Source organism: Amia ocellicauda, chromosome 10 (genome assembly GCF_036373705.1).
Source record: "Amia ocellicauda isolate fAmiCal2 chromosome 10, fAmiCal2.hap1, whole genome shotgun sequence".
Taxonomy (NCBI): Eukaryota; Metazoa; Chordata; class Actinopteri; order Amiiformes; family Amiidae; genus Amia; species Amia ocellicauda.
This window is the reverse complement of record NC_089859.1, coordinates 43,608,617-43,632,330: the sequence shown is the minus strand read 5'-3', so window position 1 is coordinate 43,632,330 and position 23,714 is coordinate 43,608,617. Positions and strand designations below refer to the sequence as shown.

Here is a 23,714-nt window from a genome sequence, read left to right as displayed (position 1 = left end):
AGTTTATCGTAGCTCTTAATACTCTCTTTCTGTCTGGAGGAGATATAATTGAAGTATTGTACACGTACCCGGTTACTTTCAACACCCATTGCTGCACTGATATTTTTCCCTCCATTTTTCTTTTTCTTTATTATTATTTCTGGAAGTTCCGTCAATATCCGCCAGCCTTTAAGAGACATCATGCAACCAGGCCTCTCGGCTTGCGGACACACAGTCCTGAACGCGCCCGATCTCGGAAGATCTCGGAAACTAAACGGGACAGGACCTGGTCAGTACTTGGATGGGAGATCGTCTGGAAATACCAGGTGCTGCCAGCTTTTTACGTCTCCTGGGGAACTTCATCGTTGCTCTTAATACTCTCTTTCTGTCTGGAGGAGATATAATTCAAGTATTGTACACGTACCCGGCTACTTTCAACACCCTTTGCTGCACTGGTATTTCTCCCTCCATTTCTCTTTTTTTTATTGCTGGCAGTTCCGTCAATACCCGCCAGCCTTTAAGAGACATCATGCAGCCAGGCATCTCGGCTTGCGGCCACACCGTCCTGAACGCGTCCGATCTCGTAAGATCTCGGAAACTGAGTGGGGCAGGGCCTGGTCAGTACTTGGATGGGAGACCTCCAGGAAATACCTGGTGCTGCAAGCTTTTACGTCTCCTGGGTAACTTTATCGTAGCTCTTAATTCTCTCTTTCTGTCTGGAGGAGATATAATTGAAGAATTGTACACGTACCCGGCTACTTTCAACACCCTTTGCTGCACTGGTATTTCTCCCTCCATTTCTCTTTTTTTTATTGCTGGCAGTTCCGTCAATACCCGCCAGCCTTTAAGAGACATCATGCAGCCAGGCATCTCGGCTTGCGGCCACACCGTCCTGAACGCGTCCGATCTCGTAAGATCTCGGAAACTGAGTGGGGCAGGGCCTGGTCAGTACTTGGATGGGTGTCCTCCTGGAAATACCAGGTGCTGCAAGCTTTTTACGTCTCCTGGGTAACTTCATAGTAGCTCTTAATACTCTCTTTCAGTCTGGAGGAGATATAATTGAAGAATTGTACACGTACCTGGCTACTTTCAACACCCTTTGCTGCACTGATATTTTTACCACCATTTCTCTTTTTTTTTATTTGCTGGAAGTTCCATCAATTCCCTCCAGCGTTTAAGAGACATCATGCAGCCAGGCCTCTTGGCTTGCAACCACACCGTCCTGAACGCGCCCCATCTCGTCAGATCTCGGAAGCTAAACGGGGCAGGGCCTGGTCATTACTTGAATGTGGGACCTCCTGGAAATACCTGGTGCTGCAAGCTTTTTACGTCTCCTGGGTAACTTTATCGTAGCTCTTAACACTCTCTTTCTGTCTGGAGGAGATATAATTAAAGAATTGTTCACGTAACCGGCTACATTCAACACCCTTTGCTGCACTGATATTTTTCCCTCCATTTTTCTATTTATTTTTTTCTTTTTTTTTGCTGGAAGTTCCGTCAATACCCGCCAGTCTTTAAGAGACATCATGCAGCCAGGACTCTCGGCTTGTGGCCACACCGTACTGAATGCGCCCGATCTCGTCAGATCTCGGAAACTAAACGGGGCAGGGCCTGGTCAGTACTTGGATGGGAGACCTCCTGGAAATACCAGGTGCTGCAAGCCTTTTACGTCTCCTGGGTAACTTCATCGTAGCTCTTAATACTCTCTATCTGTCTGGAGGTGTTATAATTGAGGAATTGTACACGTACCCTGCTACTTTCAACAGCCTTTGCTGCACTGATATTTTTCCCTCCATTTTTCTTATTTTTTTATTTTTTTGCTGGAAGTTCTGTCAATACCCTCCAGCCTTTAAGAGACATCATGCAGCCAGGCCGCTTGGCTTGCGGCCACACCGTCCTGAACGCGCCCGATCTTGTCAGATCTTGGAAGCAAAACGGGGCAGGGCCTGGTCAGTACTTGGATGGGAGATCTCCTGGAAAAACCAGGTACTGAAAGCTTTTTACGTCTCCTGGGTAACTTCATCGTAGCTCTTAATACTCTCTATCTGTCTGGGAGAGATATAATTGAAGTATTGTACACGTACCCGTCTACTTTCAACAACCTCTCCTGCACTGATATTTTTCCCTCCATTTTTCTATTTTTTTTTTTTTTTTTTTGCTGGAAATTCCGTCAATACCCGCCAGCCGTTAAGAGACATCAGGCAGCCAGGAATCTCGGCTTGCGGCCACACCGTCCTGAACGCGCTCGATCTCGTCAGATCTCGGAAGCTAAACGGGGCAGGACCTGGTCAGTACTTGAATGTGAGACCTCCTGGAAATACCTGGTGCTGCAAGCTTTTACGTCTCCTGGGTAACTTTATCGTAGCTCTTAATACTCTCTTTCTGTCTGGAGGAGATATAATTGAAGTATTGTACACGTACCCAGCTACTGTCAACACCCTTTGCTGCACTGATATTTTTCCATCCATCTTTTTATTTTTATTTTTATTTTATTTTTCTGCTGGAAGTTCCGTCAATACCCGCCAACCTTTAAGAGACATCATGCAGCCAGGCGTCTTGGCTTGTGGCCACACCGTCCTGAATGCACCCGATCTCGTCAGATCTCGGAAGCTAAACGGGGCAGGGCCTGGTCAGTACTTAGATGGGAGACCTCCTGGAAATACCAGGTGCTGCAAGCTTTTTACATCACTTGGGTAACTTCATCGTAGCTCTTAATACTCTCTTACAGTCTGGAGGAGATATAATTGAAGAATTGTACACGTACCCGGCTACTTTCAACACCCTTTGCTGCACTGATATATTTCCCTCCATTTTTCTTTTTTCTTTTATTTTTTGCTGGAAGTTCCGTCAATACCCTCCAGCCTTTAAGAGACTTCATGCAGCCAGGCCTCTTGGCTTGCGGCCACACCGTCCTGAACGCGCCCGATCTCGTCAGATCTCGGAAGCTGAACGGGGCAGGGCCTGGTCAGTACTTGGATGGGTGACCTCCTGGAAATACCAGGTGCTGCAAGCTTTTTTCGTCACTTGGGTAACTTCATCGTAGCTCTTAATACTCTCTTTCAGTCTGGAGGAGATATAATTGAAGTATTGTTCACATACCCGGCTACTTTCAACACCCTTTGCTGCACTGATATTTTTCACTCCATTTTTCTTTTTTCTTTTTTTTTTTGCTGGAAGTTCCGTCAATACCCGCCAGCCTTTAAGAGACATCATGCAGCCAGGCCTCTTGGTTTGCGGCTACACCGTCCTGAACGCGCCCGATCTCGTCAGATCTCGGAAGCTAAACGGGGCAGGGCCTGGTCAGTACTTGGATGGGAGACCTCCTGGAAATACCAGGTGCTGCAAGCTTTTTTCGTCTGCTGGGTAACTTTATCTTAGCTCTTAATACACTCTTTCTGTCTGGAGGAGATATAATTGAAGTATTGTACACGTACTCGGCTACTTTTAACACCCTTTGCTGCACTGATATTTTTCCCTCCATTTTTCTTTTTCTTTTTTCTTTTTTCTGGAAGTTCCGTCAATATCCGCCAGCCTTTAAGAGACATCATGCAGCAAGGCCTCTTGGCTTGCGGCCACACCGTCCTGAACGCGCCCCATCTCGTCAGCTCTCGGAAGCTAAACTGGGCAGGGCCTGGTCATTACTTGAATGTGAGACCTTCTGGAAATTCCAGGCGCTGCAAGCTTTTTTCGTCACCTGGGGAACTTCATCGTAGCTCTTAATACTCTCTTTCTGTCTGGAGGAGATATAATTGAAGTATTGTACACGTACCCGGCTACTTTCAACACCCTTTCCTGCACTGATATTTTTCTCTCCATTTTTCTATTTTTTTTTTTTTTTTTTTTCTTGGATGTTCCGTTAATACCCGCCAGCCTTTTAGAGACATCATGCAGCCAGGCCTCTTGGCTTTCGGCCACACCGTCATGAACGCGCCCGATCTCGTCAGATCTCGGAAGCTAAATGGGGCAGGGCCTGGTCAGTACTTCGATGGGTGACCTCCTGGAAATACCAGGTGCTGCAAGATTTTTACGTCTCCTGGGAAACTTCATCGTAGCTCTTTATACTCTCTTTCTGTCTGGAGGAGATATAATTGAAGAATTGTACACGTACCCGGCTACTTTCAAAACCCTTTGCTGTACTGATTTGTTTCTCTCCATTTTTCTTTTTTCTTATTTTTTTTGCTGGAAGTTCCATCAATACCCGCCAGCCTTTAAGAGACATCATGCAGCCAGGCCTCTTTGTTTGCGGCCACACCGTCCTGAACGTGCCCGATTTCGTCAGATCTCGGAAGCTGAACGGGGCAGGGCCTGATCAGTACTTGGATGGGAGACCTCCTGGAAATACCAGGTGCTGCAAGCTTCTTACGTCTCCTGGGTAACTTCATCATAGCTCTTAATACTCTCTTTCTGTCTGGAGGAGATATAATTGAAGAATTGTACACGTACCCGGCTACTTTCAACTCCCTTTGCTGCACTGAAATTTTTCACTCCATTTTTCTTATTTCTTTTTTTTTTGCTGGCAGTTCCGTCAATACCCGCCAGCCTTTAAGAGACATCATGCAGCCAGGCCTCTTGGTTTGCGGCCACACCGTCCTGAACGCGCCCAATCTCATCAGATCTCGGAAGCTAAATGGGGCAGTGTCTATTCTGTACTTGGATGGGAGACCTCCTGGAAATACCAGGTGCTGCAAGCTTCTTACGTCTCCTGGGTAACTTCATCATAGCTCTTAATACTCTCTTTCTGTCTGGAGGAGATATAATTGAAGAATTCTACACGTACCCGGCTACTTTCAACTCCCTTTGCTGCACTGATATTTTTCCCTCCATTTTTCTTTTTTCTTCTTTATTTTGCTGGAAGTTCTGTCAATATCCTCCAGCCTTTAAGAGACATCATGCAGCCAGGCATCTCGGCTTGTGGCCACACCATCCTGAATGCGCACGATCTCGTCAGATCTCGGAAGCTAAACGGGGCAGGGCCTGGTCAGTACTTAGATGGGACACCTCCTGGAGATACCAGGTGCTGCAAGCTTTTTACATCACTTGGGTAACTTCATCGTAGCTCTTAATACTCGCTTTCTGTCTGGAGGAGATATAATTGAAGTATTGTACACGTACCCAGCTACATTTAACACCCTTTGCTGCACTGATATTTTTCCCTCCATTTTTCTTATTTCTTTTTTTTTTGCTGGAACTTCCGTCAATACCCGCCAGCCTTTAAGAGACTTCATACATCCAGGCCTCTTGGCTTGCAGCCACACCGTCCTGAACGCGCCCGATCTCGTCAGATCTCGGAAGCTGAACGGGGCAGGGCCTGGTCAGTATTTGGATGGGTGACCTCCTGGAAATACCAGGTGCTGCAAGCTTTTTTCGTCACTTGGGTAACTTCATCGTAGCTCTTAATACTCTCTTTCTGTCTGGAGGAGATATAATTGAAGTATTGTACACGTACCCGGCTACATTCAACACCCTTTCCTGCACTGATATTTTTCCCTCCATTTTTCTATTTTTTTTTTAATTTTTTTTCTTGGATGTTCCGTCAATACCCGCCAGCCTTTTAGAGACATCATGCAGCCAGGCCTCTAGGTTTGCGGCCACACCGTCCTGAACGCGCCCGATCTCATCAGATCTCGGAAGCTAAACGGGGCAAGACCTGGTCAGTACTTGGATGGGAGACCTTCTGGAAATACCTGGTGCTGCAAGCTTTTTAGTCTCCTGAGTAACTTCATTGAAGCTCTTAATACTCTCTTTCTGTCTGGAGGTGTTATAATTGAGGATTTGTACACGTACCCGGCTACTTTCAACACCATTTGCTGCACTGGTATTTTTCCCTCCATTTTTCTTTTTTTTGCTGGAAGTTCCGTCAATACCCGCCAGCCTTTAAGAGACATCATGCAGCCAGGCTTTTTGGCTTGCGGCCACACCGTCCTGAACGCGCCCGATCTTGTCAGATCTAGGAAGCAAAACGTGGCAGGACCTGGTCAGTATTTGGATTGGTGACCTCCTGGAAAAACTAGGTACTGCAAACTTTTTACGTCTCCTGGGTAACTTCATCGTAGCTCTTAATACTCTCTTTCTGTCAGGAGAAGATACAATTGAAGAAATGTACACGTACCCGGCAACTTTCAACACCCTTTGCTGCACTGATATTTTTCCCTCCATTTTTCTTTTTTCTTTTTTTTTTTGCTGGAAGGTCCGTCAAAACCCGCCCGCCTTTAAGAGACATCATGCTGCCAGGCGTCTCGGCTTGCGGCCACGCCGTCCTGAACGCGACTGATCTCATCAGATCTCGGAAGCTATATAGGGCAGGGCCTGGTCAGTACTTGGATGGGTGACCTCCTGGTAATACCAGGTGCTGCAAGCTTTATACGTCTCCTGGGTAACATCATCGTAGATCTTAATACTCTCTTTCTGTCTGGAGGAGATATAATTGAAGAAATGTACACGTACCCGGCTACTTTCAACACCCTTTGCTGAACTGATATTTTTCCCTCCATTTTTCTTTTTTATTTGCTGGAAGTTCCGTCAACACCCGTCAGCCTTTAAGAGATATTATGCAGCCAGGCCTCTCGGCTTGCGGCTACACCGTCCTGGACGCACCCCGTCTCGTCAGATCTCGGAAGCTAAACGGGGCATGGCCTGGTCAGTACTTGGATGGGAGATCTCCTAGAAATACCAGGTGCTGCAAGCTTTTTACGTCTCCTGGGTAACTTCATCGTAGCTCTTAATACTCTCTTTCTGTCTGGAGGAGATATAATTGAAGAATTGTACACGTTCCCGGCTACTTTCAACACCCTTTCCTGCACTGTTATTTTTCCCTCCATTTTTTTATTTTTTTATTTTTTATTTTTTGCTGGAAATTCCGTCAATACCCGCCAGCCTTTAAGAGACATCATGCAGCCAGGCATCTCGGCTTGCGGCCACACCGTCCTGAACGTGCCCGGTCTCGTCAGACCTTGGAAACTAAACGGGCCAGGGCCTGGTTAGTACTTGGATGGGTGACCTCCAGGAAATACCAGGTGATGCAAGCTTTTTACGTCTCCTGGGTATCTTCATCGTAGCTCTTAATACTCTTTATCTGTCTGGAGGAGATATAATTGAAGTATTGTACACTTTGTCTTAGGGACAGTCTGGCTAGCAGTGACTGAGTGGTTGACAGACGACAAGCAACGGAATGTACGTGCTCTGTGATGTCATAGCAGTCAGCTGAGAGAGGCTCGTGATGTCATCGCTGAGCTGTCTGTCTGTCTGTCTGTCTCTCTCTCTCTCTTTCTCTCTCTCTCTCTCTCTCTCTCTTCCTCTCAATTCAATTCATTTGTATTGTCAAAGCAATTGGACATACATACATATATATATATATATATATATATATATATATATATATATATACATACATACATACATCCATACATGCTAGAAAGTCATTACTATGTTATCTTAAAGGCTAACTAAGCAGAACATATATCATTATAGAACAGAGTTCATAGGTCAACACATGGTTTTAGGGAACAGGCATGTAGGTCATACCGTTTGACAATGTCTCCAAGGTTCTCATCGTAAATAACAAACAGAAATCAAACTATCTTCTGGGCTGACCTTCTAGCTTGACCGTATCTTTCTTAAGTATACAAGAGAGAAAAACAGGTGTAAGAAAATAATTTCTAATTTTCCTTCTACACATATATACATACATACATACATATGTAGCGTTATGTTGGGTGTATTTGGATAAGAGCATTTGGGCTCTGAGCTGAAGCACTGATCTATAGAAGACCTCTCCCCCCCCAAAGTTATCAGATTTCCTTAGCTCATCAGCTTAGAACTGGTTTGCATCAAAGTGACAGTTTTGCGGAGGATGGCACCGAGAAGAGGCCAAATAGTTTGGAATTCTGCTATGAGATGTCTGGAGAAAGGGGCCTGTAGGTGATAAAAACTCTTTGAAGTGGATGAGAGCCGAAATCCCGACATAGAGCTACGAACCCAGGCCAACCGGCATTTCCAAAAGATGGCATGGATTGACATCAGTCATAAATAAAGCCTCCCTCCAATAGGACACTGGGGGCTGAAACCGAAATCCAATCTCAAGAACTCAGGGACCAATCACCTACTGATCTGACAGACTATAAGGAACAGCGGACAGTCTTTCTCTCTCTCTCTCTCTCACCTGAACCAGAAACTCGCTGCCACAGCTCAACCTGTAGCTCTGTTGCCAGAACCGGAATCAGAAACCAACCAAGTCTTTGCCGGCAACAGAAGAGTTAAACTATGAGAAGGAGATTGAGCGAAGAATTATTTTAAAGGACTTTATTAAATAAATAACTTCACAGACCCACCTGATCAGTGGAGTTTTACAGCTGGACAATTGACTAAGTCGACTGAATACGAAAGTGTCAGTCACTTAAATAGCTATTTGAGTCTTAAGAAACTTGACCCTTGGAACAAACAGGGCCCTGCTTTCCTCAAAGACTTCGTCTTCAAGTAACTACGGTGGAACCATGCTTACAAAGAAGATTTTGTGCACAACCTTGGAGCCTTCAAACCAATGGAAAATCTGTTTGGAAACGACTCTACATTCCCGAAACCCCAACTTCCAGGTGCATCGACTGAGTGGAAGTTCTTGGACAAAGCCGAACCGGACTGCCTTTGTTCCAAACCACACGGACCTCGTGCCGTGTGCTGTTATCTGAGCCCGAAGCCAGAGAGGCCTCTCTGCGACGAAGTTCACATAAGTTTAACAGTTTGGAGTTTGTGATTCATGACATTTGAGAAATCAATTAGAAATGTTAATCTGTGATTCATAACTCTAGAATGTGTAATATCATTTAGTTTTCTTAAATATAAATGTGAGTTGCATTAAACTGTTTTGTTGATAATTTTAGAAATAAAAATAAAAATCCGAGAAATATCTTCTCATTCCTGTTTAACTGTTTAGTCTGAAATTGACACAAGTTAATAGACATTAGATTATTGGTGGCCCTGCCTATCCTTAATCATTGAATAATAATCAGTTAAGGGAAATTGTGGTAACAAATAGGATCTTTCTCGGCACCTAAACGTAAATGAGACTGATATATATATAACGAGAAGTTACCTGACATAAATACTAACCTGCGTAGTTATTTAATGTCTGACTAATAATACTAACGAGAGACTCACCTTCGTCTTACTAACCGGTATTGTAGTCAATGTGTTTATAACCTTTTTTGTTTAACGATTTGTTAAACGGAATGTACGTGCTCTGTGATGTCATAGCAGTAAGCTGAGAGAGGCTCGTCATGTCATCGCTGAGCTGGCTGGCTGGCTCTCTGTGTGTGTGTGTGTGTGTGTGTGTGTCTCTCTCTGTCTGTCTGTCTGTCTGTCTCTCTCTCTCTCTCTTACTCTCTCTCTCTCCCTCTCAATTCAATTCATTTGTATTGTCAAAGCAATTGGACATGCATACATACATACATACATATATATGGAAAATAAACAATATGTGTACATCTCTTTCTGCATTAGTGGTGCCCTCACAGATGTGCAAGTTACATGACAGACAGACAGACAGACACACACACACTTTCACACACAGACAGACAGACACAGACACACACAGAAACACACACACATACTTTGACAGACAGACAGACAGACACACGCATATTATGGGTCTTTGTTGGGTAGTGAAATGGGTAGCATCAGTCGCAGTGTGGGTAATGTCAGGGAGCCAATCATAGTCCCCGTTATTTGCATATCGTCACTTAAAGAAGACTGGATAGGGAGATATAAATAGCAATGGGGAGACTCTTGTACTTGGTGTGGCTCTATCCATATAGTGGGGCCAGCAGGTGCAGCAATAGAAGCTCAGCCTGGGGAGACTGGATTTAGCATTTCCTCTCCATTTTGATAACTATCCATAATCATTTCTGCAAAATACTTCTATGATACCTATGTATGTTTTTTACTTGTACTATATTATACTATCAAGTATCAGTGTACACATACAATGTGACCTGTTACATTAATACAGAGGCCACGGAAGGCCAGATCACTAATAGCCACTGTCCCCTGATATTACACTTTTTTACAATCACTTTGGCACTCATTTCAGAACCTTGATGTCATTTTTCAAAACTCTAGACACTAAACTCACACCCGATGATCAAAATGCACATTTTTCAAAACTCTAACACTTTTTTACAATTGCTTGGATACAATACACATCAACCTCAGATCATTTGTTCATTGAACTAAAATGACACAACTTAACATCAAAGTATTACCATTTCAAAATGCAATTCACACATTACATCTGAGATCACTGTCTATTCATTTCATTACAAAGATCTAACTATCAATTGATACAGCTGCTCAAAATGATAAGTGACTGTTGCATTACTCTTAATGCATAATTTTATGGAAACTGAGAAACAATATTCCATGTTTCGATCATGAAAGTTTCAGGATAATGAGATCCATTGACATCAATAAACGAGGAGCATGAACCAGTTGGACTACATTATCTATGGATGTAATATTTAATCATCATTCATCATCATGTAGCACTTTTCCACACCATGTTTGCAGTGTGGAAGGAAAGTTAGAAATTCTTTCTCTAATACCTGTTTTTCTCTCTTGTATACTTAAGAAAGATAAGGTCAAGCTAGAAGGTCAGGCCAGAAGGTAGTTTGATTTCTGTTTGTTATTTACGATGAGAATCTTGGAGACAATGTCAAACAGTATGATTGAAGTGCCTGCTCCCTAATCCATGTGTTGATCTATGAACTCTGTCCTATAATGATATAAATTCTGCTTAGCTAACTTTTAAGATAACATAGTAATGACTTTCTGATTATAACCAGCTCTTTGATTTTTGTGTATAAAAGCTCTGACTGTTAAAATGAAGGCAGAGCGACTTTGGGATCTACTTGAGTCACTGTTCCTCTCCACGCTGCGTGTATTAAAGGCATTGCAACTAACGCTCCAACCTGGTTGAAGATGATTGTTCTTCCACATCAGATTTGACATTACTGTATGTATGCAGGCCCTTGTAATTGCTTTTCCAATACTGCCAACTGGTTATTGATGATTGATTTCACATTGTGGTACGAGTATCGAGTGAAATGAGTGCTATCCACCCCAGCAACACAGTGATAACATGGAGCCGGCAGGTCATCCAGGTCACAATAGAGGTCAAGCAGTGGGAGGAGGAAGACGTGGTGGTCAAAGGAATGGAAGGGGACATGCACCCCTTCTGAGAGGTGGTCGTGGGCCTCGTCATAGAGGAGGGCTTAGGCCTCACCAGAGAGGCAGCCATGGGCCTCATTTGAGAGGTGTTGGGGGAACGTGGTAGAGGACAAGGCCACGGACCAGACAGCGGCAGCAACAGCAAATAGTGTCCAGTGAAATCCGAGAAATAGTTGTAGAGCATGTTGTAAATCATGGCATGACCATGACTGAGGCAGCTACAATGATTCAATCAAACCTCAGAATCAACTCAGGATCAACTGTGGCCTCAATCATCAGAAATTTCCGTACTGAGAAGCGGCAAGTCTTCAGCATGCACTAAACATTAGGCTACTCTCAATTGTCAAATGACTGTATACTGCATACCAATGTGTAGCACAGAGTATAGTGTGCCTTTTGAAAGAAATGCAGACAGAGTGAAGCAGCTGATGACTGAGTATGTTCAGGTATGTTCAGTTTCAAGATGCCTCTTGTGAAAAATGGTTGTGAGAACCTGAACCTGAACACAGGGCTGATGGAAATTCAGAAGTACAGTAATCAATCCTTTGTTTTACACTAAGCCAGGTGAGGAACACTGCAGTTGACATTTTACTGTAGTTTTGTTCTTTTTTGTAGCTAATTATTGTTGCATGGATTCAAAGAAACCTATGGTGTGATTTGATTGTATTGCATCAATACATTTCAGATTTTGTTCAATGATTCCACTGTGTCTGTAGTATTCTCTCTACTAGTCCTTTTACAGTGATGTATTTATGTGTAGTACCATAATGAAACATGTATCACATATTTTGTACTACAATATTTAATGATTGTACGAACAACTACACAGTGAAACTATCGGTATCTTCTGTGTGGGTGATCTAAATAAATGTTACTATGGTATTTCATGATAAATGAATTATTTGAACCAACAAGTCTGCAAGTGCAAGGTTTCTTTAAAGATATGAATGCACAATGCAATGTTTTGAACATTGGACAGCCTGTGTTACAATTGATGACCGTTTTGAGTTTTGTGTCTAGAGTTTTGAAAAATGACATCAAGGTTCTGAAATTAGTGACAAAGTGATTGTAAAAAACTGTATATTCATCCTATTTAATGTGCTCTTTTAAAATGTACTTTTCTTTTTTATGTTGCCATTTCTGTTCTACCAATGTTTCAGTTGTTAGCCAAAGATTGACAGAGTACATCTCATACACACAGGCCAGACAGCAAGGATTTCTTTTTGAAATTCAATTACAAATGCTGCATGAACTCATCAATACGATTAGAGCTCCTGAAAGCAATATAACTAACTCACTCTACAGCATCTCATTAGCAGTGAAAAGAAACCAAGAAAGTTGGGACAGTCGACTGTTTACCACTATGTAACATCACCTTTTCTTTTAATAACACTTATTAAGCACTTGGGCACTGAAGACACCACTTGGTTAAGTTTAGCAAGTGGGATTTCCCCCCATTCATCCATTATGCATTTCCTCAGCTGCGCAACTGCACAGGGCCTTCGTTGTCTTAATTTGCACTTCATAGTGCGCCACACATTCTCAATTCGGAGACAGGTCAGGACTGCAGGCAGGCCATGCTAGCACCCGCACTCTCTGCCTACGCAACCATGCGCTTGTAATCTGGGCAGAATGTGGTTTGGCGTTATCCTGCTGAAAAATGCAGGGACGTCCCTGGAAAAGACGATGTCTGGATGGCAGCATATGTTGCTCCAAAATGTGTACATCTCTTTCTGCAAAAATGGTGCCCTCACAGATGTGCGAGTTACATGACAGACAGACACTCATACACACTGTCACACCCACACACACACACACACTTTCACAGACAGACACACGCACACACACTCACTTTCACACAGAGACAGACACACAAACACAGAGACAGACACACACACACTCACTTTCACACAGAGACACACAAACACATACACTTTCACACAGACACACACACACATACATACATACATACATACATATATAAGGAAAAGAAACAATACATTTAAAAATCACAAAAAGATGTAATAAAGTACAGAAAATCTAAATGTAATAAAATGTGATCTTTAATACACACAAATATGTATGGCTGGTCGGATGCGTCTTGGACTCGGGTTCCTCTTCATTACGTATAATGCTTTTGCCTTTTGCTATAGCTTTCCGTGGAGGGGATCGTGGGTGAGTTTGTACCATTCTTGGGAGGCTCTGCCTTGTTGGGGCGGAGCTGTGATCCAGGTGAACAGCAGATCGGACATAGGTGGGCATGTGGGCGGAGGAGGAAGGCCGGTCAAGCAAATAAGCTTGCTAAGGTATGCAGCAGCAGCAAGCAGCCCCACCATCCAGTCAGCCAGCCAGTCTGGCTGGCAGTGACTGAGTGGTTGACAGACGGCAAGCAACGGAATGTACGTGCTCTGTGATGTCATAGGAGTCACCTGAGAGAGATGTTTGTGATGTCATCGCTGAGCTGGCTGGCTCTGTGTGTCTTGCTGGCTGTGTGTGTGTGTGTGAGAGAGAGAGAGACTTTTTGACTTTTATCAGACTTCATTGCCTGTTTGCAACACGCAATAATTCATACAAAAGAAAATAAATAAATAAATAAAAAATAGTGTTCCCCTTTGTTTGTCTCCCCCCAACAAGCATTAACTCCGCCACTGATCTGTACACTTTTAAAGAAAGCAACCCAATACACACAACAAAACTACCATCAAATACTAAACCCTATAAATGAATTACATAATAAAAACCAACTCCCCGTCATACAATTCACAAAGGGCATCATTAATACACCAGACCTGTTCAAAACTCTCCAAATCATTCATCAGCCTGTAATAGTTAAACTCTAGTCTGACTCTGCACTTGACCAGCATGGCAAACACTCTCACTGCATCCTCACTGCCCTCCCCACACACTCTGTTCTTCCTAGTCTTATAGACGGCCATTTTAGCCTGGCCCAGCAAGAAGTTTACCAGCTGGTCCACATGTTTGGTCTTTCTGGTGTATCGCGCCCCTAAAATAAAAACCTTTGTGTTAAAAATCAGGTTAAGATCAGTAAAAAGACGAGTTAAAAGACTAAAAATGGGTGACAACCGAGAGCAAGTGCTGAAACAGTGAAACACGGTCTCTCTCTGAGCACAGAATGGGCAGGCGTCGGACACAGCAGGGTTAAGAACAGTAATAAAAGAATTGACAGCAATAATGGTGTGTAACACCCTCCACTGCAGATTGCCAGCTCTCTTATTGAGGGGGGCTTGTACAGGCTTCTCCAGGCGGGCGCAGTGTCTTCCCCCAGCCCCAGCCTGTAAAGTAATTTTAGGAATCACAAAGAAACAGTTGAAAGTGCTAAATAAGTATTTTGATGCACCATATTAATTTAGGAAATTTACATGTTGTTTTTCATCAGCTTCTGTATCTGATGGCTCCACATCACTGGCTGGATTGACAGCAACGACACTCTAAAAAAAGAAGTGTTAAGTTTGAGCATTCAGGACTTGTTTTGAAGATCCTGAATATCACTGGTCCACAATTTATCTGTGAAACTATGGGTTAATCTCCATATACAAAATACTTTTCACACACACTTTAAATTTACAACTAAATTTACATGTTGATGTCTTTCGTCAGCTTCTGTATTTGATGGCTCAATATAACTGGTTGCATTAACAGCAACGGCACACTACAAGAAAATAACATTATATTTAAACATTCAGGACTGGTTTAGCATCACCTCGAATATCCCTAGCCCTTGAGGTCGATTGTTATTGTGGTCTTCAAGACCAGTGCTTCTCAACCTTAGTCCTGGAGGAGGCCCACTGTCTGCTGATTTTCATTACAACAACATTGTAGGTTATATCAGTGACTGTGGTCCTAAAGTACCCCTATGCCTGCTGTTTTTTTTCCAGTTGAGCTCTTAATTACCTAATTGGCTTAACTGAAGCCATTTAACCCTTTTCCCAGGTCTTTGGTTGTTGATGAGTTACAAAGAGCTGGATTGTGGCCCGCCATGACTGGAAGTGAAGAACACTCACTCTAGGCCTTTAACTTAATGTTCATATGTAGGGGCCTATCCATCTGATTTGTTTTTGCACATTTATTAACAGAAAAATTGATGGTACGTGAAATCATCTGAGCTGAAAAACATAATGTTCCACCAATAATAAAATAAATGTATTAATTAAAATTATAGAGATAATAGAATGTTCACAGATTATTAGTTCAGAAAATAAAATATTTTTTTATATCTTAAATAGAATTAACACTCAAATCAGTTGTAGGGTAAACAAGGTCTATTTTTTGGATTGATTTTATAATTATACATGTATGGCTGCATGAAGCTTACCTGAGAATCTGATATTTTAGTAACTTTGTTGCTTCTTGTTGGGTAGTCCACGTTTGCCGCCGTTCTTTTTCTGTAAATGTAAATCAAAAGGCAATAATTACATACTGTAATTAAAATACAAAAAGTATAAACATTGTATTATTATTTTTGTATCCTGTTTCTCCATCTCGATGCTGTTCTATTTGGAATTGCATATCTAGGTTTACTTAAATACTGTTTATAAGATTGTAAACTCATCATCCAAATTTCTTCATTTGCCAAACTTTATGTAGTGCGCTTGCAGTTTCAGAAGAAGAAAAAAAACTGTAACAGATGGGATATGTAGTACTTTATACTCGAGTGGTCTATGCGATTACACCCTGTTGGTGTTATTAAGAACGCCAAGTACCAGAATGCAGAGCGGGACTGTTTTTTGTGCCGTGACTTGTCGGGGGAAAAACGGACGAGAAGGTGAAGGTAGTATGGCGGTGATGCACGCGTTGGTGAAGTGGGAAAGCGGGGTCGACAAAGACTCTTACAGCGTGATTCCCACTGCTTGCTTTCGCAATTTTGATTTATTCAGCATTGCTGATGATGACGAAGAGACGACTCGAAACTTCAGAGCAGAGTGGAGAGACACGAACAAACCTCCAAAAGGTGGATGGCCTGTCCATGAAGCGCAGATCATTATGACTGGTAACAATATTTATTTAAAAAAAAAAAACATTAAAGTCTTTACATGCTATTTGATATATACAATCACAGTATATTTGAAATGAATGTTTAAGTTATTAATGTGTTGTACGTCTAACATACTCTTATAACATGGTAGGTGGTGGTGAGGGCGCTAAAAACTCGTCATACTTGACTGGCATTTGTAAGAACGATTTATTGTGTGTTGTGCTTTACAATAAAATCCCCCAAATCACAAAATAAATTAAACCAGATATAATTTAACTTCAGTTTTGATTCAGTGTTGGCTGTTCATCTTAATTTGTATGGTCAAAGCACAGTATTTTTATGACAAATAAATATAATCCCCAAATATCTGTGGACATAATGCAGGGTTTTATTTATTTTATTTTTATTTTAGGAAAAGAAGGCGAACTAAGAAGAAAACTTAATGACCTAACAAAAATGCCCTGTCCTAAAATGAAGAGAGTACCTAAACCAAACAAAAAACTTCAAATTTCAGATGATAGTGACCTTGATGAACCACAGTTACCGGTGAGATAATTACTGCAAATATTAAATAAATGTATTGCAGGATTGTTTTTTTTTAATCATATTCATATATATATATATATATTTTCATTTTAAACTCTTTTCCTCTCTGAATACAGCACAAAATAAGAAAGAAAACCGATGGAGCTTCAAGAATTAGATCCCGTCATATTCTACAGACATTTAAAGAGTCCAGTGAAGTTGAGCTACAGCAAAACGTTAAGCAGCTCGAAAAGGAAAACACTTAAAAAGACTTAAAAATGAAAACCAATGTCTTCGAAACCGTATGGTTGATGGTAAGTTTTTTTATTTATAGCAAATAATTCCTTACCTTGATAAATGTTATTCTTCAGTAATTTAGATTCCAGAGTAAAGTATTATAGTTGATCATACTGAAGTAATCTAGAACCACAATACAGACTCTTAATGTGCACTGTCTAATAGTTTAATAATACTGATTATTAAATAAAGTTTTTCAACATAACTTCATAATCCTACATTAATGACTATATGCATTACATTAGACCTGGAAATTCTTGTATTTTATCTTTTTTATTTTTTTCGTAGCTAATGTTAATGACCCACAAAAAGGTCAGTTTGCCAATAACATAGAGCAAGTCTCTCAAGTATAATTGCAGGCATTGATGGTTTTGTTTTCACTTTGCATTAAATATATTACTAGAAATGATTATCATTTAATACTAAGGTTTTTTTCTCCAGAGATTCCAGACCTTTTGGACAATCTGAAAAAAATTGTAACAAAAGCCACATTTATCAGCAATGAAGACAAAAGTGTGTCACCATCAAGTGGTTCTGACAGCCCCACAGCAAATTGTTCTGAATCTGACAAAGAATCACCAAAACAGGTATAACACTCTTGGTCTACAATATTACAAAGACAAGGTAAAAATATATATATTGAAAACAAATATTGGTTGTAAACAATCTAATGATGCTACATTATCAGTTATATTCATAGTTATAGTTGATAATAAGAATGTAATTGAATTATGGGTGTCACAGATTCACTGACTTTATTATGTCTGTAAATTAATAAACTTAGAATTGAGACATACTGTGGTCTTTAATAACACATTTCTGTAACAAAATCACAGCCTTACTGATAATGTATTCCACTTAACATAATATAAGAATAGTTTGGGGATAAACTTGTTTTTTATTTACCATTGTCTTTTAGGTGGAAATATTCCCAGGCACTGGAGTTTACATTGACAAACTGTCCTGGATCCTTGCAGAGAGGTGCAGCACGAATACGTCATATGCAAGAACCCTGACGGTTGCTGTCTTTGACTTTCCAACATTACTAAAGAGCAATCTTCGTGGTGGTGGCAGCAAGAGAGATCCAACTTCGGAGACATTAAGATCCTCATTGATGTTATTGAGGATCATATACAGCTGCCTTCGGAAGGACACGACGTGTTTCAGTTGCGGGGCTTTGCAGCCCAGCGGGACCCTCTTAATGCCGGACATCAGCTGCCCGAGCCGGTGCGGATGAACGGAGGGACGTTAGACAGCGTTACCTTCCGGGCAGGAGCAGCGAGCGGCAACACCGGGGTGAAAGTGTCGTCTAACACTGTGCCATTAGCCACTAGCTGATTGAGCAGATCAGTGGTTTTTAAGAAGATAACAATGGCAGCAGACTTGATATTTTCACACCCTGCTACCTCCCCAACCGCTAACACACACTGCTCTAGGGGGCAGAACTGCACCGGAGCGATCTTGACTCCATGGCGTCGGGTCAGTTTTTCAAAAGACGCATTCAGGGGGTCCGACCCCCCGACCCGGGAAGAACTACCGGTACTCCCCCCTCCCCTCCCCTGTTCCCCCACAATAAGAAAAGCACTGAAAACAGAAGACAAAATAAACAAACTGAAAAAAGTAAAGCAACAAAAAAACGCAGCCAAAGGACAGAGCTCTCAGCAGCACTCCCGCTCACTGCAGACCCCTCCCACACACTCCCAGCTGAGAGAGAGAGAGAGAGAGAGAGAGAGAGAGAGAGAGAGTTAGTGTCTGTCTGTCTCTCTCTCTCTGTAGATGCATCATAGGGAACATATGTAACAATCTCTCTTTTTGTTTACCAAAAATGAGAATGAACGTATTTCAAGTGGGTGTTGCCTTGGTTGGAAACGTTTTAAGATTATTTATGAAGTGTAAAGTGGATTTGTCTCAGTTCTCCGTAGTTTTCAATGTATGTGCCATTCAGTAGCGTTCATGTTACAGATGTGCCCTATGCAGTGGTAGGGTCAATAAAATGTCAGTAAAACTTTATTTTAGCAATTATGGAGGGGAAGAACTGCAAATAGCGGGTCCCCACTAATTATCTAACTTACCAACAACGTTTAAAATTAGGTCTTGCGAAGCTGCCAAATAATGCTGTATAATCGTATGTGTCTTCATACACCGGCTGCTATAGTCTGATAGCTTTGATTATATATACATATTTTCTCGTGAACCACAAATGCTATTTGCTTGATTTTTACAGAGTATGTTATAAATACCATTGTTATGAAGCCTGACAAATTGTATGCTGTAATTATGAATATTTTCAAATCATTTGTTTGTTTTTCCTAACATGTTACAAATGTTCCCTATGTGAAAGATGCATTATATCTTAATAACGTCTAAACAATTAAAGATATACAGATTATTATTTTCGGTAAAGTTATAACACATTGCTATTAACTATGTGTGTCAGTAAAAGTTTAAAAAATCCTAATAATTTTTTATTGATCCTGCAAAATAGGTGTTTAGGGAACATTTGTAACATTAGGGTTACGATTTGCCATAGACGCGGAATGAGTTTGATTGTGATGTTAAATGGGGTTTAAAGACGCAGTCGCATCGGTGCTGATTACTATTGCTGTGTTTCTCCACTTCTACTCCATGCTTGGGAACGCCCACATCCAGTGACGTCAAAACCGGTGGAAAAGCGGGCCGGTTCAAAAAAGATCAGCTGGATCCCAGGCCGAGCAGCAGCTCCGGCTCCAGCACCGGCACCATGTCGCTGGAAAAGCGCTAAGTGAGCTCACAGTGAGCTCAGTGTAATGTCTGCTCTGGTGAGCTCACAGTGTGACCTAGTCGTGAGTTCACGTCTTCACTGGGTAGTCCTTGACAACTTAATTGACTCAATTCTTGGGCTTAATTGGTCAAAATGACCATTGGTTGAAGGTACTCAGGGACTGATGTGTAGAGAGACTTATTAAACCTGCAGGATTGTGGTTTTCCCAGAACAGAATTAACCAGTGTAGCGTTATGTTGGGTGTATTCTGATAAGAGCATTTTAGCTCTGAGCTGAAGCACTGATCTAAAGAAGACCTCTCCCCCCCAAATTTATCAGATTTCCTTAACTCATCAGCATGTGAACTGGTTTACATCAAAGTGACAGTCTTGGGAGGATGGCACCAAGAATGGGCCAAATAGCTTGGAATCCCTGCTGTGAGATGTCTGGGGAAGGGGGCCTGTAGGAAATAAAAACTCTTTGAAATGGACGAGAGCCGAAATCCCGACACAGAGCTACGAACCCGTGCCAACCGGCATTTCCAAAAGATGGCATGGATTGACATCAGTCATACATCAAGCCCCCCTCCAATAGGACACTGGGGGCTGAAGCCGAAATCCAATCTCACAAACTAAAGAACCAATCACCTATTGATCTGACAGGCGTATAAAGGGTAACGCACGGCATCTCTCTCTCTCTCTCACCTAAACCAGTAACTCGCTGCCACAGCTCAACTTGTATCTCTGTTGCCAGAACCGGAACCAGAAACCAACTAAGTCTTTACCAGCAACAGAAGGGTTAAACTGGGAGAAGGAGATTGAGCCGTACGAAGAATTCTTTTAAAGGACTTTATTAAATAAAGAACTTTACAGACTGCGCTGCCCGCCTGTGCCCAGCCATCCAGCTGGACAATTGACTAAGTCGACTGAATACGAAAGTCATTTAAATAGCTATTTGAGTCTTAAGAAACTTGACCCTTGGAACGAACAGGGCCCTGCTTTCCTCAAAGACTTTGTCTTCAAGTAACTACGGTGGAACCCTGCTTACAAAGAAGATTTTGTGCACAACCTTGGAGCCTTCAAACCAGTGGAAAATCTGTTTGGAAAAGACTCTACATTCGCGAAACCCCAACTTCCAGGTGCATCGACTGAGTGGAAGTTCTTGGACAAAGCCGAACCGGACTGCCTTTGTTCCAAACCACACGGACCTCGTGCCGTGTGCTGTTATCTGAGCCCGAAGCCAGAGAGGCCTCTCTGCGACGAAGTTCACATAAGTTTAACAGTTTGGAGTTTGTGATTCATGACATTTGAGAAATCAATTAGAAATGTTAATCTGTGATTCATAACTCTAGAATGTGTAATATCATTTAGTTTTCTTAAATATAAATGTGTGTTGCATTCAACTGTTTTGTTGATAATTTTAGAAATAAAATCTGTCAACGCCGAGAAATATCTTCTCATTCCTGTTTAACTGTTTAGTCTGAAATTGACACAAGTTAATAGACACCAGATTATAGGTGGCCCTGCCTATCCTTAATCATTGAATAATAATCAGTTAAGGGAAATTGTGGTAACAAGTAATGATAGGATCTTTCTCTCCACCTAAACGTTAATGAGACTGATATATATATAACGAGAAGTTACCTGACATAAATACTAACCTGCATAGTTATTGAATGTCTGACTAACAATACTAATGAGAGACTCACCTTCGTCTTACTAACCGGTATTGTAGTCAATGTGTTTATAACCTTTTTTGTTTAATGATTTGTGTGTTATCATATGCGATCCCATGGTCTTTGATTTGGTCACGGAAGTGATTTGTCTTTGATTTGTTGATCTAGAGTTGAATTTTAATTAGTTTTTCCCTTTTGTATAATTAGTGTAGTGCTACATTTAGTCTTTGTTTTTGAATAAATTTGACAATTTATATCTTTGGAATTGGTGTCTGCGTCCAATTATTACAGAAATTGAGTTCTACAAGATTCCAGGATTCGTGATAAGGTGATACTATAAATTCACTTCTTTAATTGAATTTTATAAGTGTACCTTACGCTACACCTTTGACCACCACGTCTTCCTCCTCCCACTGCTTGACCTCTATTGTGACCTGGATCACCTGCCGGCTCCATGTTATCGCTGTGTTGTTGAGGTGGATAGCACGCATTTCACTCGATACTCGTACCACAATGTGAAATCAATCATCAATAACCAGTTGGCAGTATTGGAAAAGCAATTACAAGGGCCTGCATACATACAGTAATGTCAAATCTGATGTGGAAGAACAATTCCTTTATCCCTCTGTTCTCCACCAGGGTTGTGCTGTTCGCCTCGATTGGCAAGTTTGCAGTGTGAGGAGTGGATCCATGTCGTCGTTCCTAGGCACTTCACAGCTGTGTGGGTGGTCAGGAGCACCTGGTAGGGCCCTGTCCACCTGGGCTGTTGGGAGGACTTTCTCTTGTGTGCTTTGATATACACAGTCACCTTGCTGGAAGGGGTGGTAAACCTGCTGGGATGGTTCAGTCTGGGCGGCTTTCATCTGTGAATGGACAGCTTCGAAAGCACGTGTTAGTCCCATACAAAAAGACAACAGAGCATCATCCATCAAGTGGATGTCCATTTCCCTTACAGACAATGGAGGAGTGATGGAGAGTCTCATAAGTCATCCCATAATAATCTCACACGGAGAAAGACCTGTTTTTCTCAATTTGCTGACGATTTCATTGTCATTAGGACTATAGGAAGGGGATCTGGACGTTTGAGTCCTGTTTGTTTGCATATATTAGACAGCTTATTCTTTAATATCCCATTTTGTTTCTCCACTGCTCCAGCTGACTGAGCCTGATGGGGCAGTGAAAATGTTGTTTACCTCGCAGGGCTTTGCATAGTTCCTGCACTATTGTCCCAGTGAAGTGAGTGTTCCTATCACTGGAAATTTCCCTGGAATGCGAAATCTACATATAACATCCCTTAACTGTATTTTTGCTACTTTTACTACTTCAGCCTTCCTACGGGATAGGCTTCAACCCATTTAGAACACCTATATATTATTACAAGTATATATTCATATCCACAACATTTAAGCTTTTGAACACAATCTATTTGCATATTGCAGGATTATGAGCTTGACAAATGTGGCAAGTTCTACAATATTGCTAAGCTGTTACTATAAAACCTGGGGCAAACCAATTTAAAAGACTGATGCACACATCCCCCCTTTGCCCGTGTGGCCAACACCATGCGCCACATGGGCAAACCAGGGAAAGAGTGCCTGTGAGGCAACCAATGCATTAGCAAATGTTTGAGCTCTCTTATGGAAGGTGCAGTGGCCAGTTGCAATTTCCTGGAGCTTTTACAGTGCATCTCAAATTAAATTTCATCCAGCCCCAGGTCATAAAAGTCAAACCCTAGTTACGACATACATAACACATACATTTTGTTGCTTCAAAGAGAATACAAAAGTCAGCAAAACATTCTTTTTTACAAATTCAGTTTGTAAACTGTATTGTACATATATTTGTTGCGTTTTGATTTATAAACATTATACATTGTACAAATCTTAAGTGAAGGGCAATGGACTGATTCTGACTTCATGGCTGTCATTCTATTCATTTGAATAATGTGACATCTCCACTAATAGTACATTATAAATTAAACTATCAATAGAAGAATATGTGCTACTGCGGACGTCATCTGAGCAGTTTCACAATATATTGTAGATTCCTATAATCTGGAAAACCTTTAATTATAGTATTTTAACTTATTTCTCCACTGAGTCAAGCATCACTTCAGCGTAGTGGACCTCAGCATTGGTCTGTTCAAGTTGCTGTGAGGCTGTCTTTAAAGCCGCGCCCTCGGCCTACTGTGTCTCAACAAGAACACCAGCATCTTCTCCATATGGGTCAGACATCGGTTCCTTCAGGACACGATTCATAATATGCATATCTGCCATGTGGAATAAATC

The 23,714-nt window shown here is 41.7% G+C and overlaps 6 non-coding genes and 16 pseudogenes across 6 annotated transcripts; all 22 read left to right on the top strand.

Moving 5' to 3' along the window:
• The first annotated feature begins 198 nt into the window (after positions 1–198).
• LOC136762193 (uncharacterized) lies at positions 199–317 on the top strand (annotated as a pseudogene).
• Positions 318–526: 209 nt separating this feature from the next.
• LOC136761579 (uncharacterized) lies at positions 527–645 on the top strand (annotated as a pseudogene).
• Positions 646–853: 208 nt separating this feature from the next.
• LOC136761544 (uncharacterized) lies at positions 854–972 on the top strand (annotated as a pseudogene).
• Positions 973–1,183: 211 nt separating this feature from the next.
• Positions 1,184–1,302, top strand: LOC136762007 (uncharacterized; annotated as a pseudogene).
• Positions 1,303–1,523: 221 nt separating this feature from the next.
• LOC136760751 (uncharacterized) lies at positions 1,524–1,642 on the top strand (annotated as a pseudogene).
• Positions 1,643–1,858: 216 nt separating this feature from the next.
• LOC136761872 (uncharacterized) lies at positions 1,859–1,977 on the top strand (annotated as a pseudogene).
• Positions 1,978–2,196: 219 nt separating this feature from the next.
• Positions 2,197–2,315, top strand: LOC136761053 (uncharacterized; annotated as a pseudogene).
• A 223-nt stretch (positions 2,316–2,538) lies between these two features.
• LOC136762328 (5S ribosomal RNA) lies at positions 2,539–2,657 on the top strand. The gene has a single exon (XR_010820531.1). It is a non-coding gene; the product is annotated as a 5S ribosomal RNA (ribosomal RNA).
• A 216-nt stretch (positions 2,658–2,873) lies between these two features.
• Positions 2,874–2,992, top strand: LOC136762362 (5S ribosomal RNA). The gene has a single exon (XR_010820563.1). It is a non-coding gene; the product is annotated as a 5S ribosomal RNA (ribosomal RNA).
• A 216-nt stretch (positions 2,993–3,208) lies between these two features.
• On the top strand, positions 3,209–3,327 carry LOC136761632 (5S ribosomal RNA). The gene has a single exon (XR_010820376.1). It is a non-coding gene; the product is annotated as a 5S ribosomal RNA (ribosomal RNA).
• Positions 3,328–3,543: 216 nt separating this feature from the next.
• On the top strand, positions 3,544–3,662 carry LOC136762153 (uncharacterized; annotated as a pseudogene).
• Positions 3,663–3,882: 220 nt separating this feature from the next.
• Positions 3,883–4,001, top strand: LOC136761469 (uncharacterized; annotated as a pseudogene).
• Positions 4,002–4,217: 216 nt separating this feature from the next.
• Positions 4,218–4,336, top strand: LOC136761071 (uncharacterized; annotated as a pseudogene).
• Positions 4,337–4,551: 215 nt separating this feature from the next.
• Positions 4,552–4,670, top strand: LOC136762076 (uncharacterized; annotated as a pseudogene).
• A 216-nt stretch (positions 4,671–4,886) lies between these two features.
• On the top strand, positions 4,887–5,005 carry LOC136761178 (uncharacterized; annotated as a pseudogene).
• Positions 5,006–5,220: 215 nt separating this feature from the next.
• LOC136761345 (5S ribosomal RNA) lies at positions 5,221–5,339 on the top strand. The gene has a single exon (XR_010820346.1). It is a non-coding gene; the product is annotated as a 5S ribosomal RNA (ribosomal RNA).
• Positions 5,340–5,559: 220 nt separating this feature from the next.
• Positions 5,560–5,678, top strand: LOC136760641 (5S ribosomal RNA). Its single transcript, XR_010820260.1, has one exon. It is a non-coding gene; the product is annotated as a 5S ribosomal RNA (ribosomal RNA).
• Positions 5,679–5,883: 205 nt separating this feature from the next.
• Positions 5,884–6,002, top strand: LOC136762229 (uncharacterized; annotated as a pseudogene).
• Positions 6,003–6,218: 216 nt separating this feature from the next.
• LOC136761352 (uncharacterized) lies at positions 6,219–6,337 on the top strand (annotated as a pseudogene).
• Positions 6,338–6,545: 208 nt separating this feature from the next.
• Positions 6,546–6,664, top strand: LOC136761799 (uncharacterized; annotated as a pseudogene).
• A 221-nt stretch (positions 6,665–6,885) lies between these two features.
• LOC136761350 (uncharacterized) lies at positions 6,886–7,004 on the top strand (annotated as a pseudogene).
• Positions 7,005–13,299: 6,295 nt separating this feature from the next.
• LOC136762323 (U5 spliceosomal RNA) lies at positions 13,300–13,414 on the top strand. Its single transcript, XR_010820526.1, has one exon. It is a non-coding gene; the product is annotated as a U5 spliceosomal RNA (small nuclear RNA).
• Positions 13,415–23,714: the final 10,300 nt, after the last annotated feature.